The sequence below is a fragment of the Salmo salar genome, chromosome 06, assembly GCF_965601325.2.
Source record: "Salmo salar chromosome 06, fSalSal1, whole genome shotgun sequence".
In the NCBI taxonomy this organism is placed as follows: domain Eukaryota; kingdom Metazoa; phylum Chordata; class Actinopteri; order Salmoniformes; family Salmonidae; genus Salmo; species Salmo salar.
Genome location: NC_138296.1, coordinates 40995208 through 41010969, shown reverse-complemented (window position 1 = coordinate 41010969; position 15762 = coordinate 40995208). Strand labels below are relative to the sequence as shown.

The window sequence follows — 15762 nt, the reverse complement described above, 5'->3', positions numbered from 1 at the left end:
TTTTGGGTTACTACATGATTCCATATGTGTCATTTCATAGTTTTGATGTCTTCACTATTATTCTACAATGTAGAAAATAGTAAAAATAAAGAAAAACCCTTGAATGAGTAGGTGTTCTAAAACTTTTGACCGGTAGTATATATATATATATATATATATATATATATATATATATATATATATATATATATATATATATATATATATATATATATATCCCTCCGGTGTTATGTCTCAACAGGGTGAGTTTCATAACCCTCCAACATTTAAATCCCTTTCATCTGTAATACATCGCAGATATCCAGGGAGATAAGAGGATAAAAGCGGAACAGGTGAGACTCTTCAATATAGTCAAACCCAAAAGGTAGAAAGAGGAAGTGATTTTCTTCCTGTGGTTGAGTCTTCGAGGTGTATCGCTGTTGCCATGCGGTGTACTAAGACTGGTGCTCCACTTCCACCTTGAACATGTGCTCTGATTCCCACAGCCAGGCAGCCAGGCAGCCAGCCACCCAGACTGCCTGTTTACAAGTCCCACATTCCCACATTCATCAACTTCAACATGTACGCTCTGCCCAAACTAGTTGCTGTGTGTGAAAAAAGCAGCACTCTCAACTATACTGCTGCTATGATCTTTTTCTCTGAACTTCCAACCCTTATAGAGTAAACCTCTAGGCCTGGAGTTCGTGAGGGTTTCTTATTAAAGCCTCTACTAAAATAAGGAACATTATTGTTGTCCTGTGTAACTTTGTATTAATAGAGATAAATAGCACAAGTGAGTATTTTTGTGCTTGATACACTGCGTCATAGTCTCCTGAACACCATCAACAGACCGTGAAAATAAGATAAAAACGTTACAATGACAATGTCAAAGCGGTTTAGACGCTATGTCTGTATTTCATATCACTCAGTATTTAATATGTGCACTGTATTAGATGAAGAGGAGAAAAATAAGTTAACCATCTCTGTTTTAGTGATCTTTTTTAGCTACATTTGGCCATTCTCTCAGCTCTCACATGCCGTGGAATCTCCCCCACACATAACATTTGATTGACCTGTTTCAGACAAGCCCCTCACCTGTATCTTTACATCTTATTCCTTAATCTAACAAGGTGCCATAGGATCCTCTATCATCAAGTCATCTCTGAGGAAGTGAAGCTGGACCTGGGGGATCATCTGAAGGGAGGCCAGCCAGGGTTCAGGTCTGAGGGGTCGGGGAGAGAGAGCAGGGGCGGACGTGCCTGCTGCAGCCAGCTGTGCTGCACAGAGAGTAGTGGAAACTCCCAAACACAGGCGCAGGAAGGCTGGGGCTATGGCTGGGGCAGACCCCATGGGAGATACAGTAGGCTGAGGGGGGCCTCCTCAGTCCTCACCCTGTAGATTGGGCTCAGGAAAACACAGACTCCTCCACAGAGATGAGCTCAATGTGATGACAGAGGAGATAAGGGGGGACAAGGGATGACACATATCCCAGCTTCCCAGGTGTGCTCGTCATTGTGAGATAATCCAAATAAACCCTCATCAGTCAGGTAACAGGTTATGGTGTGACTGAGTAATTAGGAGAAAGAGTGGTGGTGATGAGTGTGCATTAGTCAACCCCTACAGCAGCAGAACCAACTTCACTCACTGTATCTGGGTTACGTCCCCAGACTGAAGAACCTGACAGACTCTATTCATTGATTTCTTTTTCTGTTGAATCGCTGCTCTACATGCAAATGTCCTTCACTACTGTGCTCGCAACCAGAAGAATCCAGAAGACGGCTTCATTATTGCAGTGCGTGACGTGATCAACTGGGTGGCAACACTGGCATCACTGGTAGGCTTTACATCCTCTTCCAATACAAGGCAACGCCAAGCACAACCACTGACAACTGGCCAATGGATGGAAGAGTTGTCATGGATCTGAAGTGTAGGACAGGCAGCAGACAAGAACAGGAGAGCAAACTAACGGAAAGGACAAGCAGAATTACAGGATGACGTCATCCGCAATTTCAATCGTTGTGACACAAAGATCTTAAAACACAACAGAACAGTTCAACTACAGAACCTTCCTGTGCTGTAGCACTTGGACGACTTCACTACTTCAGAGTGCTTTAACAAGAACAACCAAGGCACACACTCCCTTACAGCAAGTAAGGGACCATGGTGGTCCTTTGAAACTGGAAATGTCAAACCTTCTGTCCAAGTGTAGCAGTGTGCTTCAAGTTTCAGTATAATGTGAAGTGCACTCGGAGTGATCCAAGCTGTCTCCCTGTCAGTTATCATTAGTCATTCCTGGATCCACCTCCTCCCATAGGGCCAGGCAAGGCCAAGTCACAGAGCTGTTCCAAAAGAACACCCTCATTTCTTGGAAACTCCGTTACAGAGTGACTTGGGCCCAAGGTATGTGATGGAGGTGGTGGTGTGGACTGTTGGTTGAGACTGTCCAGATATTTCTGTGTATGACTCTGTGTGCTCTTCCATGCAGGGGAACAGTCTACTTGAGTTTACCGCGTGATACACTAATAGGGCAGGGTTTCCCAACTGGCGGCCCATGGGCCGAATTTGGGCCTTGGGTGATTTTCTTTGACCCCCCCAAGTTTACTAAGCAAAAAAGTAGTTTTTGCTGTTGGACATAAAAGGCTGTAAAAACACCAGCAAATCAGCTCCAAGTGATCTTCATTATGTAAATCTGTTCCAAAGTATTCCCACGCACAATAGAGAGTAATACAGTCCCCTCTGAAATGATTGGGACGGTTAAGAATTTTGTCTCCTATTGAATCTGTAGTCCAGCACTTTGGATTTGAAATGATACAATGACTAAAGTGCAAACTGTCAGCTTTAATTTGAGGGTATTTTTATCCATATCGGGTAAACAGTTATGACAGCACTTTTTGTACACAGTCCCCCCCATTCTAAGGGACCAAAAGTATTGGGGCAAATTCACTAATATGTGTATTAAGGTAGTCAAAAGTTTAGTATTTGGTCCCATATTCATAGCACGTAATGACTACATCAAGCTTGTGAATCTACAAACATTTTGGATGCATTTGCTGGTTTGTTTTGGTTGTGGGTTGTGTTTCAGATTATTTTGTGCCCAATAGAAATGAATGGTAAATAATGTATTGTGTCATTGGAGTCACTTTTATTGTAAATCAGAATAGAATATGTTTCTAAACACTTCTACATTAACGTTAATGCTACCATGATTACGGATAGTCCTGAAGGTATTGTGAATAACGATGAGTGAGAAAGTTACAGATGCATAAATATCATCCCCCCACAAAAATGCTAACCTCCCCTGTTATTGTAATGGTGAGAGGTTAGCATGTCTTAGGGGTATGATATAAAATGCTAACCTCCCCTGTTATTGTAATGGTGAGAGGTTAGCATGTCTTAGGGGTATGATATAAAATGCTAACCTCCCCTGTTATTGTAATGGTGTGAGGTTAGCATGTCTTAGGGGTATGATATTTCTGCATCTGTAACTTTCTCAGTCAACTTATTCACGATAGTGAAACTCATGGTCATTGTATCATTTTTGTTTGGGCTTCTTGCGGTCAATTTGCAGTCTACAAATGATTTGTAATTATGTTCCAGCCCCCTGACCATCCGCTCAAGAAATAAATTGTCCCGTGACTGAATCTGGTTGATGATCCCTGCACTAGGGTCTGACGGCTTTCTGTGCCAAAGATAGCGTCGGAGAAGGCAGGCCGCCCTATTTAAAAATGTGCTCTCAACTATAACAGTCCTGCGATAGTAACTATAATTGTCCCTCTCCAATCCTTGTGTCTGTCTGGCCATTCAGTCTTTTAAAGAGATAGTGAGTGTAGTAAGCTAACATTATGGACAGTCTGACAGTAGAGACCTGTACTAATGGGTTCTAACTGAAAAACAAAGATTTCTCTTGAGGATTTTGCAATAACGGACTGTGTGGGTGTACATTAGAACGGCCACTTCCTAGCAAAAAGGCGAGGAAAAGTGCTGAATGTGGTATATGTTATTTTTAGTCCTGCACTCAAGATTCCTGTCGAAAAAGAACAAGACTGACAATAGTTCCACTAACTGTCCACTTGACAACCATTAAAAAAAATCAAGCCTATATTTCATCTGTTTTGAATGGCAGGATCTGAATTGGACTAGAGATTTTGAGTTGTTGTGTAAACTCTGTGTTATGAGATATTACACAGGTAAGGATCTGCACTATACACATGCCAACAGCTATGGAACAATACGTTCCTATGGACCCCTTTTTTTTATCTGTGAAAAAGAAAAACACCCTTATAGTTTCACAAAGCTGGAAGATCAAAACACACAGAGCAGTTCCTCCTCCTTGGAGCTCTAGTCTGCTTGGTGGGAGCACCCACAACATTCCCATAGTCCTGAGAATGACGAGTGCTGCCGGGTTAACCAGTCTCAGAGCAGACGCCACCCCATTGAGAACAACAACCAATGGAATCCATAAAAACCCCAGCTGCAAGGATCATGCCCTAAATTTCATCTCATCAGACTAAGCCTCACCTAAAATCAGCTTAAAACAAATAACATAAAACAATCTATATTAATCCCTATATTCAGTTAAAGGAAGTTCACATTCTGCCCTGAAGTCATAACAGGAAACATCGGTATTTGAGTTTCTTGGGATTCCGGACTGTGGATCCCAACATAGGCCATGGCTGAGTTTTGATAGATGAGGTGCTAACATGGGGACTAAGAGAGAGAGAGGAGCAGGCAGAATGGCTTGCTGGCAGACAGAGCCTTGGAGACCAGAGGTAGACCTGAAATAGCATTACAGCATTACATCACATCTGACTGAGTTTGCAGTCCTGTCTGTTGGCCGGGCCCAGCTTCTGCAGCACTGGCCCTACATGCCACCTCCAAGATGTAATGGGAGGGTTACAGTTAGCTGCTTCACGGCTGCTTTCCTGGGACTCACATAATCAAGGCCTGAACACTGACAGGAAACTCACAGACCAAAGCAATGTTCCATTTATTCATACACGGCCAAACTCAAGACACCCGAGGGAGGACGATTGTGAATACAAACAAGTAGCCTCCATGGCTACGCCAACCCCTCACACGACACAAAATGGTGGGGGATTGGTTTTGATGAGTTTTGATTCATTGTGACTGTTGGGAACTAATGTGAAGGTTTGTGTATTTGCTTGCATGTATGGCTTTCAGTGTCTGACAGCATGAGGAAAAAATCTTCCTGTTCACAAGTATTCCACATAAAGCGTAATCACCTCGGCATATTCTCCACGGTTCATAGATCGACGCGACAAATCATTTTCGCAACGTCTGAAAAGAGTGGTCTGTTTTTGCTTATCAACCATTCCTGAAGCCTTGACACAATCTGACACAAACTTCAGACCGACTACAAGCACATCAAAGTCATTGACGGTAGTGGTTGAGCAAGCACCAATGGGGCCCAGATCAAAGAGAGCGCATAGGCAGTAAATTGTTCTTCTCTCGCCATTATTCTTCAGTGAAACGATACCTGCCATGCTTGTTAAGCACCGTAGTGGGAACACTCTTAACTGATCTACTGAGCAATAACACCCCACTTATTGTTACTAAAGCTGCTCACCAAGTTGGTTGACATGTTTAACTGCAAGACAAGAGACACTGTTGCTTTGCCCTATATTTTACAACTACAAGCATGCTTCCACAAACAGAGGAATCCTCATTTGAGATATGGATACACATACATGTGGTGAGTGTTGGGTGTGTGATCCACGTGAGAGTTCCGTGTTAGGATTTACCCCACACTAACTCTACAATTAACCCGAAAGGGTAAAGCATTTTCAACCACAGATATGCCTGTGGTTGAAAAGGTATTCTCTTCAACAATTGATATTACTTTGGTTAATACTAACACTGTAAGTACTAATAAGAGAGCAATAATAATTAGCTATTACATCATCCCAATGGCATTATAACACGCCATAGTCACCGCTACATGATTATAATCTCTGGGTCTCACATGATGTAGCAAGGCCTTTTGAAGCCGCAGCAGGCAGCCTGGGGTGATTTAGAGAAGCACACACACACACACACACACACACACATACACAAAAAGAGAACAAGAGAGAGAGATGGAGCGAGAGAGGCAGAGAGAGAGAGAGGCAGAGAGAGAGAGAGAGACAGACAGAGAGAGAGACAGAGACAGAGAGAGAGAGAGAGAGAGAGAGACAGACAGAGAGAACTGTACAGAGACTAGGGTAAATACCTGAAGGGTATGGGAGAGAACAATGTAGTTTCATAACAAGACAGACTGGTCTTATAGACTAGATGTAACATAGTAAACGTATGATATGTTATGTTTGGTATAATTACATAAGATAGAAGTTACTTAAGGCAAAAATGAAAGGAGGGTGGTTGGTCGGCGACAGGTAGGTGGGCCCAAAGGTTGCGTGTCGGTAACATATTTGTAACATATTGTACGTTTTGCAAATTCATAAAATATTGTACGAAATGGATGATGGACATCCACAAATGAATACATACCATACGAAATGTAACATATCATATTAAATAGAGTGTCTTGGGTTTACGTACAGAATCATACGAAATGCTCTGAGATCACGTTAAACAAGAAGATCATTCCAGGAAATATGCAATAGCTTTTTTTTTTCGTACCAAGGGGCTGCATCATCTCATCGACCGGACGGAGCAGCAGAGGATCTGCCATGACACATCCACATCTGAAGACTGGTCAGCTTTTCATCATGATCATCATGAGGTGATTAGAACAAACACCTACACAGAACACAACCTCATGGCTGCCTTAGAAGCCCTTACATATAATAGAGATGCATGCATGCTACCATGCTTGTGTCCTTCCCCTAAAGATAAAAAAAAAAAACAAGACCGAAACAAGTCTGGCAACGTCTGGTGGGTTCAAAACAGGACTCCTGAGGGTGAACCCGGTTCAACCCAGTAACCCAAGTGAAAACAACACCACATGGAGAGAGAGTGAGTGAGTGTTGCACACTTAGCAAGACTGACTGATAGATCGACAGATACTGCACCATGACTCGTGTGGGCATGACTACAGTCCAGTGTGCCCCCTCAGCAGCACCCTGCTACACCCACATACCAACCAACCAACCCAGGCCTGGCTGGCCCATTCCCACCTGCTCTCTTCAATGCCAGCTCCAGAACCCCTCGCTTTTTCCGAGGAATACTCTCTCTCGATTGTATGGCAAACAAAATGCCACACACCTTCCTCAACACACGCCTCACACGGTACACACACACGGTACACACACACACAGCCCCCCCCCCCCACACACAGTCTCTTTCTCAGTGGAAACATTCCCTGTACCTCCGGTCCAGCTGGAACGGTAAGAGAGGATGAACATGAGCATCACTATCACACATCATGGCCCTGCCTGCTGTATCTGTGTCATGACATCAGTCCTCATGATGATCCTCTGGATGGCCATGTGCTGGCTGCCTGGCATGCTGTCTGGCATGCTGCTCCTCTCACTTTGCCAAAATAACTCATTTGAATACATCTCTCATTCCTGTTGCAGACAGGGGGCTATGGTACAGTGTCCACTGATCTGGTAGCACAGTGGAGGCAGACGCCTATGCTATATTGTGGAGTCTAAACAGTGGCATTGCATTCATGACATGTATGAAAATGTTAACAAGCAATCAATTACCTAATAATAACTATCAATAGTTCATAACAGAATATTGATCATGGTCGTCATGAACAATCGTTGGAGTACGAGGTGAAAGAGTACAGCCATAATCATTGTATTCCAATGATTTTTCTTAGAAAACACCTGAACCCACTTATTCCAGGAGAAACATTATCAGAGGAGAACTGTTACATTCATTACCTGACAAAAAGACCTAAGGTGTAAGCCTGCGTAATAGCAGTCATATTATGTAGTAATACCTCGCTATGTGCTCCTTTACAGACCGGGCGTGCTACTATGCTACAAATGAACATGCCGGATTGTCTTGAAGCCTATAGGCGCTCGCGGAAATGACACACATTTATAGAATAGAAGCACTGGTATTGAGGTGATGACAAGCTGTCATTCACAATCACAAATATGCAAAACGAATGAAAGGTCTTATATTGTATAGCGATACACGTAGATCTTTGCAACCTACAGCACAAATGCATGTGAACCAGGAAATTCAAAACAGGTTCCAATATCAAATAGTACAATTCGTTCGATACATTCCTTTTGGATCGTGTGAGTAGGCTATCGATCATACCATGCGCACACTAGACTGAGGGACAGATTGCTTATTCCGGATCGTCTTCTTAACATTCTATTTCTGATGTTTTAAATCCTATATAGCCTAGCACTCTAAACCCAGCCTATTCATGTAGTATACAAATAAACTTACCCTTATCAAAATCAAATCCTATGTTTCCCGTTGTGGAGAAAAAAATATGGTTGTAAAGATTTCAGATCCCAGTTACTAAAATGTGATGTCACTTCATTCTGAGAAGGAAAAATAATAATTTGTTTCGAGTCAAACAAGAGTCCTTTTCTATATCCTGGAACTAGTGACAACACGTTAAGACATTCCCAGATATGTCTATTGGGATCCTATTTTCACAGGCAGTGTCCAGCGCATTCCCACACCGCAAGGCTCAACAAGGGTAAGTTTTCTTCGGCCGGTAATTCAGTTTCACCGACCGAGAACCCCGCCCTTGAGCATAGGACAAGACTGTCAAAGCCACCAGCCAATCGGTTTACATGGGCAGCCACTGCCGCGCTCGGCGCTAACCGGCTGACGGGCGTGACTAAGAAGAGATCAGGTTTAAAAATATTAAAGAGACAGGATAGTAACAAATCATGTATGCTCTCATTTGGCACTACCCAGACATTGGCCCATCCAGAGAAATCATATGACATGACATCATAGGACATACCAGACCAGCCGTGATCAATTAATCGTTTAATCATGTGTCAACGGTAACTGAAGGTTATTAGCACACTTATTATTACACCCCTCTTCATACCTTTGTAGGCTACTGATTTTGTAGTTAAAGTAAGAGCATGATAATTTCAACAGATCTGGTCAATATCTGTTCTTTATATCAAAATCAAATCAAATGTATTTATATAGCCCTTCTTACATCAGCTGATATCTCAAAGTGCTGTACAGAAACCCAGCCTAAAACCCCAAACAGCAAGCAATGCAGGTGTAGAAGCACGGTGGCTAGGAAAAACTCCCTAGAAAGGCCAAAACCTAGGAAGAAACCTAGAGAGGAACCAGGCTATGAGGGGTGGCCAGTCCTCTTCTGGCTGTGCCGGGTGGAGATTATAACCAATATGGCCAATATGTTCAAATGTTCATAAATGACCAGCATGGTCAAATAATAAAAATCACTGTAGTTGTCGAGGGTGCAACAAGTCAGCACCTCAAAAGTAAATGTCAGTTGGCTTTTCATAGCCGATCATTGAGAGTATCTCTACCGCTCCTGCTGTCTCTAGAGAGTTGAAAACTGCAGGTCTGGGACAGGTAGCACATCCGGTGAACAGGTCAGGGTTCCATAGCCGCAGGCAGAACAGTTGAAACTGGAGCAGCAGCACGGCCAGGTGGACAAACAACTTTATTTGTAAAGCATGTTTCAACCATTAATCAAACTGAAACAAAACAATGGTCCTAACATGTTAATGAATAACAGATGTGGACAGAATGACTCTGCATAGACATGCATGGTCCCGTGTCTCAAGGGTGTCTGTTGTGAGAGCAGTCATGTGATATTGTTTCACATCACATCCTTTTAGATAACTGAATCTAGAAGCTGATGTAACTCAAACCCCCATCATGTCTGTGTTTGATAAATTCCATGGACAAGTGGCTAGACACCTCTAAAAATAGATACATAAATGACTATCTTAGGCAGCCTGTCCTATAATAACCTACTGTAGCCTAATGAATTCCCAAGATAATTGTATAGAATAACATCTGTACTGTCGACAAGGTTCTAAAGTATTCTATCACTTGAGTTTTAGTTAGGCATTGATGGGCATATGAGCAGGCGCTACATATGAGCATGTCTTCATGATTACTCACTCTACTCTCCAAGTGTCACGTCCTGACCAGTAAAGAGGTTATTTGTTATTGTAGTTTGGTCAGGACGTGGCAGGGGGTGTTTGTTTAATGTGTTTCGGGGTTTGTTGGGCAATGTTCTATGTTAGTCTATTTCTATGTCTGTGTCTAGTTTATCTATTTCTATGCTTAGTTTATTGGTTTGACCTTCAATTGGAGGCAGCTGTTTCTCGTTGCCTCTAATTGAAAGTCCTATTTAGTAGGGGTGTTTTTTCATGGGTTTTTGTGGGTAGTTGTTCCGTATGTAAGCTGTGTTCCTTACAGGACTGTTTCTCGTCGTTGTTGTTTTTTGTTTAAGTGTTTGTTTTCGTTTTCTTCTAAATAAAGAAGATGAGTTCACACATTCCCGCTGCGCCTTGGTCCCATCTGTACGACGAACGTGACACCAAGCCTCATGTGCCTTCCTTTCCCAACCCACGGACCCTGTTCCCATACGCCAGCCATTTCCTCCTGAGAAAAACACATGAAAAGCAGAAAAACACACAAGTTTGTTAGACTAAATTGGTCTTGTTCTTTCATATTTTTACAGCCCTGATTCAAATCAAAATTGTATTTGTCAGATGCGCCGAATACAACCTTACAGTGAAATGCTTACTTACAAGCCCTTAACCAACAAAGTCGTTTTAAGAAAAATAAGAGTTAAGAAATTGTTTCCTAAATAAACTAAAGTAAAAAACTAAAAGAGCAACAATAAAATAACAATAACGAGGCTGTATACAGGGGGTACCGAGTCAATGTGCTGGGAACAGGTTAGTCGAGGTAATTGAGGTAATATCTACATGTAGGTAGGGGTAAAGTGACTATGCATAGATAATAGATAATAAACAGAGTAGCAGCAGCATAAAAAGGGGGGTGGGTCAATGCAAATAGTCTGGGTAGCCATTTGATTAGTTGTTCAGCAGTCTTATGGCTTGGTGGTAGAAGCTGTTACGAAGCCTTTTGGACTTAGACTTGGCGCTCTGGTACCACTTGCCATGCGGTAGCAGAGAGAACAGTCTATGACTAGGGTGGTTGGAGTCTTTGGCGATTTTTAGGGCCTTTCTCTGACAACAGCCTGGTATAAAGGTCCTGGATAGCAGGAGGCTTGGCCCCAGTGATGTACTGGGCTGTACACACTACCCTCTGTAGCGCCTTGAGGTCGGAGGCCGAGCAGTTGCCATACCAGGCTGTGATGCAACCAGTCAGGGTGCTCTTGATGGTGTAGTTTTAACCTTTTGAGGATCTGCTGACCCATGCCAAATCTTTTCAGTCTCCTGACAATAGGTTTTGTCGTGCCCTCTTCACGAATGTCTTGGTGTGTTTGGACCATTCTAGTTTGTTGGTGATGTGGACACCAAGGAACTTGAAGCTTTCAACCTGCTCCATTACAGCCCTGTCGATGAGAATGGGGGCGTGCTCGGCCCTCCTTTTCCTGTAGTTGTCACAGTTGACTTGGACTGGTGTAGAGGCGGAATCAGATGCAGGAGACAGGTGCTGGAGGTGAGTGTCTTTTAATAAATTGACACACACAAAAAGCCGCGAGGCACAGGGCGCTACATACAGTCTGCCTGGGAAAAACACATTCCCATAAACACGAAAAAAATATATTCACACGGCACAAAAGCAAGGGGCGCAGCCCGGTAAATCTTCTGACGAAAACTGTCAGTAAACATGTATAAATCACGGCCCACCGTCCTGAGTGGACAATAAACAATCCCGCACAAAACCCCAACTGAAAACACACACTAAATAAGGCCCCACTAATGACAGACAGACAAAACCAAAAGACACAGAAACAACGATCGGTGGCAGCTAATAGGCCGGCGACGACGACCGCCGAGCGCCGCCCGACCGAGGAGGGGCGCCACTTTCGTTGGATCCTGTGACAGTAGTCCATGATCATCTCCTTTGTCTTGATCACGTTGAGGGAGAGGTTGTTGCGCTGGCACCACACTGCCATGTCTTTAACCTCCTCCCTATACGCTGTCTCATGAATGCATTTGTTTATAGAGATACTTCCATTTTCCTCCAAGAGTGGCTGAAACTCTTATGTAGACCCAACCTCTTTTAAGCAGCCATGTGTTTTCCCTGTTTCCAGGTCGGATTTGTTTTTCATGTCAGCTATGAACAACCTGTAGCAGACGATCACCTACAATTACAGTGTGGATCAAATTAACTATTTGATATTGAAAGTACTGTCTGTTCTTTAATTCAATCCAAGGGAGGTTTTTGTCCTGGAATAGTTGTTTGGAGCTTCTAAGTGCTCCTCAGAGAACAAAGTCTGCTGGTTCTAATGTAAAGACCATTCAATTCCATGTTCTCAGTGAAAGCTCATATCCACTCTGGGGCTTTAGAGTGGGGAGTCTGATACGGGGGCAGGAGGTTCCAGAGATAATGACAGCCCTAGTGGGTTTCTCTAGATTGAGACTGCTGGGTACAGTAGCCCCAGGTTCCTCTCCTGGCAGGGGTTACCTCAGCCTGGGATCCCCTCCCTCATGGCTTTCTGGCTCCACTTCTCCATCCAAACATTCTCTCTTGACCAGAGAGTCTGGAAGCCCTGAGGCTGTCCCTGGCTGAAGTCGACACTTATCATGAAAAGCAACAGGTTGCCTAGCAGTGTTTTTCCTCCCCTGTAAAACACTGACTCACTAGCTCCCAGAAGTGACCACAAGACACACATGGCTGGCGTCACGTCAGGAGAGTGGCAATGAAACCTTGCAACACCTCGAAAGTGGCACGACTACTTAAAATTTCTGCCATTTTCAGCCTATAAAGAACCATTTTAATTTCTGAAGAAAATGTCAGAAACATTTGCAAACATACTGTATGCTTCTGAGCCTCTATTAGCATTGGGGCGGCAGGTAGCCTAGCGGTTAAAAGCATTGGGCCAGACACCGAAAGGTCGCTGGTTCGAATCCTTGGAAAAATTTGCCGTTCTGCCCTTGATCAAGGAAGTTAACCCCCAACAACAACTACTCCCTGGGCGCGGATGACATGGACGTCGATTAAGACAGCCCACCACACCTCTCTGATTCAGAGGGGTTGGGTTAAATGCGGAAGACACATTTCAGGTGAATGCATTTAGTTGTGCAACTGACTAGGTATCCCCTTTCCCACTGAATGATCAACCTTCTATGTATATGTTCTGATATACCTTGTGAGTAAGTAAAATACAAACAACTCTCTTCAATACCTACATTAAAGGCCTGTGAGGTAGCGTAGGGAGTTTCTGATTGATATACCATGAAGTAGCTGTGATTAATGGTGAACTCTCACCGGGGTCGAGGAGAGGGGGAAGTGCAAAAGAGGTGAGGCCAGGCCAGGGCACAGGCAACTAGCGATTAGACAGCTGACGCCAGACCTCTAAGAGCACTCCAGCTCCCCTGAAGCTCCATCAATCACACACAGATAAAAGGGTTGAGCTGCAAAGGCCATGTTTAAGCAAAGGAACACTGTCAGATGGATAACACAACTATTTCCTCCTGTCTCAGCCATCCACAGATGTGGGGGAAGGACCATCATTTCCGAGGCTGAGCTAAAGCAGTGAGAGAGAGAATAATTCCTGGGCTATGCAAGCAGTACAGTGGGGATATGGTTCATTCATGGGTTAAAGCCATTCTCATTCAGGTGGGGAAAACGGATACATACAGCAGGCTGGGGGAGTAGAGGCATCGGAGAGACAGGCAGGCTGACGGTCTTCAAAGCTGCATTGAGATATCATCCAGACAGCAGACTGATAGTTTCATCAGGGATCTGATGCTTAACAAATAGACTGCGGGGAAAACAACAGCAAGTGAGACCATGTAATGCTTCAATGCATTAACATCAGCAGACTGACTGCATAATCTTATAGTGTACAGCTTTGAGATTAGGCTTTTTTTCTACATTTCTTTAGGCTCTTGGGTGATTCACTGCAGTGCATTTTATACTCTATTTTAGAATAACTTCATTGTAAGGTTCACATAGTTTATTCCATAAGAGTGAAGGGATCTGGAAAGGCTATAATGTAAACTGACATATAAGAGCAGCTAGCATGAAGAGAGACTCTGCACACTGCCCTAACCCATCTGGACAAGAGGAATACCTATGTAAGAATGCTGTTCATTGATTACAGCTCAGCATTTAACACCATAGTACCCTCCAAACCCGTCATTAAGCTCGAGACCCTGGGCCTCGACCCACCCTGTGCAACTGGGTCCTGGACTTTCTGACGGGCCGCCCCCAGGTGGTGAGGGTAGGAAACAACAACTCCACCCCGCTGATCCTCAACACTGGGGCCCCACAAGGGTGCGTTCTCAGCCCTCTCCTGTACTCCCTGTTCACCAATGACTGCGTGGCTATGCACGTCTCCAACTCAATCATCAAGTTTGCAGATGACACTGCAGTGGTAGGCTTGATTACCAACAACGACGAGACGGCCTACAGGGAGGAGGTGAGGGCCCTCAGAGTGTGGTGTCAGGAAAATAACCTCACACTCAATGTCAACAAAACAAAGGAGATGATCGTGGACTTCAGGAAACAGCAGATGGAGCAGCCCCCTATCCACATCGACGGGACAGTAGTGGAGAAGGCGGAAAGTTTTAAGTTCCTCGGCGTACACATCATGGACAAACTGAAATGGTCCACCCACACAGACAGCGTGGTGAAGAAGGCGCAATAGCGCCTCTTCAACCTCAGGAGGCTGAAGAAATGTGGCTTGTCACCGAAAACACTCACAAACTTTTACAGATGCACAATCGAGAGCATCCTGTCAGGCTGTATCACCGCCTGGTACGGCAACTGCTCCACCCACAACCGCAAGGCTCTCCAGAGGGTAGTGAGGTCTGCACAACGCATCACCGGGGGCAAACTACCTGCCCTCCAGGACACCTACACCACCCGATGTCACAGGAAGGCCAAAAAGATCATCAAGGACATCAACCACCCGAGCCACTGCCTGTTCACCTCGCTATCATCCAGAAGGCGAGGTCAGTACAGGTGCATCAAAGCTGGGACCGAGAGACTGAAAAACAGCTTCTATCTCAAGGCCATCAGACTGTTAAACAGCCATCACTAACATTGAGTGGCTGCTGCCAACATACCTACTCAATCTCTAGCCACTTTAATAATTAAAAATTGGATGTAATAAATGTATCACTAGACACTTTAAACAATGCCACTTTTTATAATGTTAACATACCCTACATTACTCATCTCATATGTATATACTGTACCATCTACTGCATATTGCCTATGCCGCACGGCCATCACTCATCCATATATTTATATGTACATATTCTTAATCATTCCTTTACACTTGTGTGTATAAGGTAGTTGTTGTGAAATTGTTAGATTACTTGTTAGATATTACTGCACGGTCGGAACTCGAAGCACAAGCATTTTGCTACACTTGCATTAACATCTGCTAACCATGTGTACGTGACCAATAACATTTGATTTGAGGGTAGAGCCTGTCAGAATGTCTTATTGACAATCCTCGAGTAGCCTACTCTCAGTGGCTGTGTGGTTCAATGTAAAGCCACAGCCTCTGCTCCATCAAGATCCAAAGTCAGCTCACTTGTCAAATGTTTCACCCTCCATACACCCTGTAACCATACACCAGCTGCCACTGAGACATCTCAGCAACTACCCTATACAGTGATACTCTGCAAAGTTGACTTTTGTATATACAGTACCGGTCAAATGCTTGGACACGCCTACTCATTCCAG

General features: G+C 43.9%; 1 protein-coding gene across 1 annotated transcript in view; it reads right to left on the bottom strand.

Moving 5' to 3' along the window:
* The window catches only part of rhbdf1a (rhomboid 5 homolog 1a (Drosophila)), a 47762-nt gene extending 39079 nt beyond the window's left edge, over positions 1-8683 (bottom strand). The window contains exon 1 of the mRNA XM_045720516.2: positions 8356-8683. The gene's annotated coding sequence lies outside the window, so the exon portion shown is untranslated. The remainder of the gene's footprint in view (positions 1-8355) is intronic.
* Positions 8684-15762: the final 7079 nt, after the last annotated feature.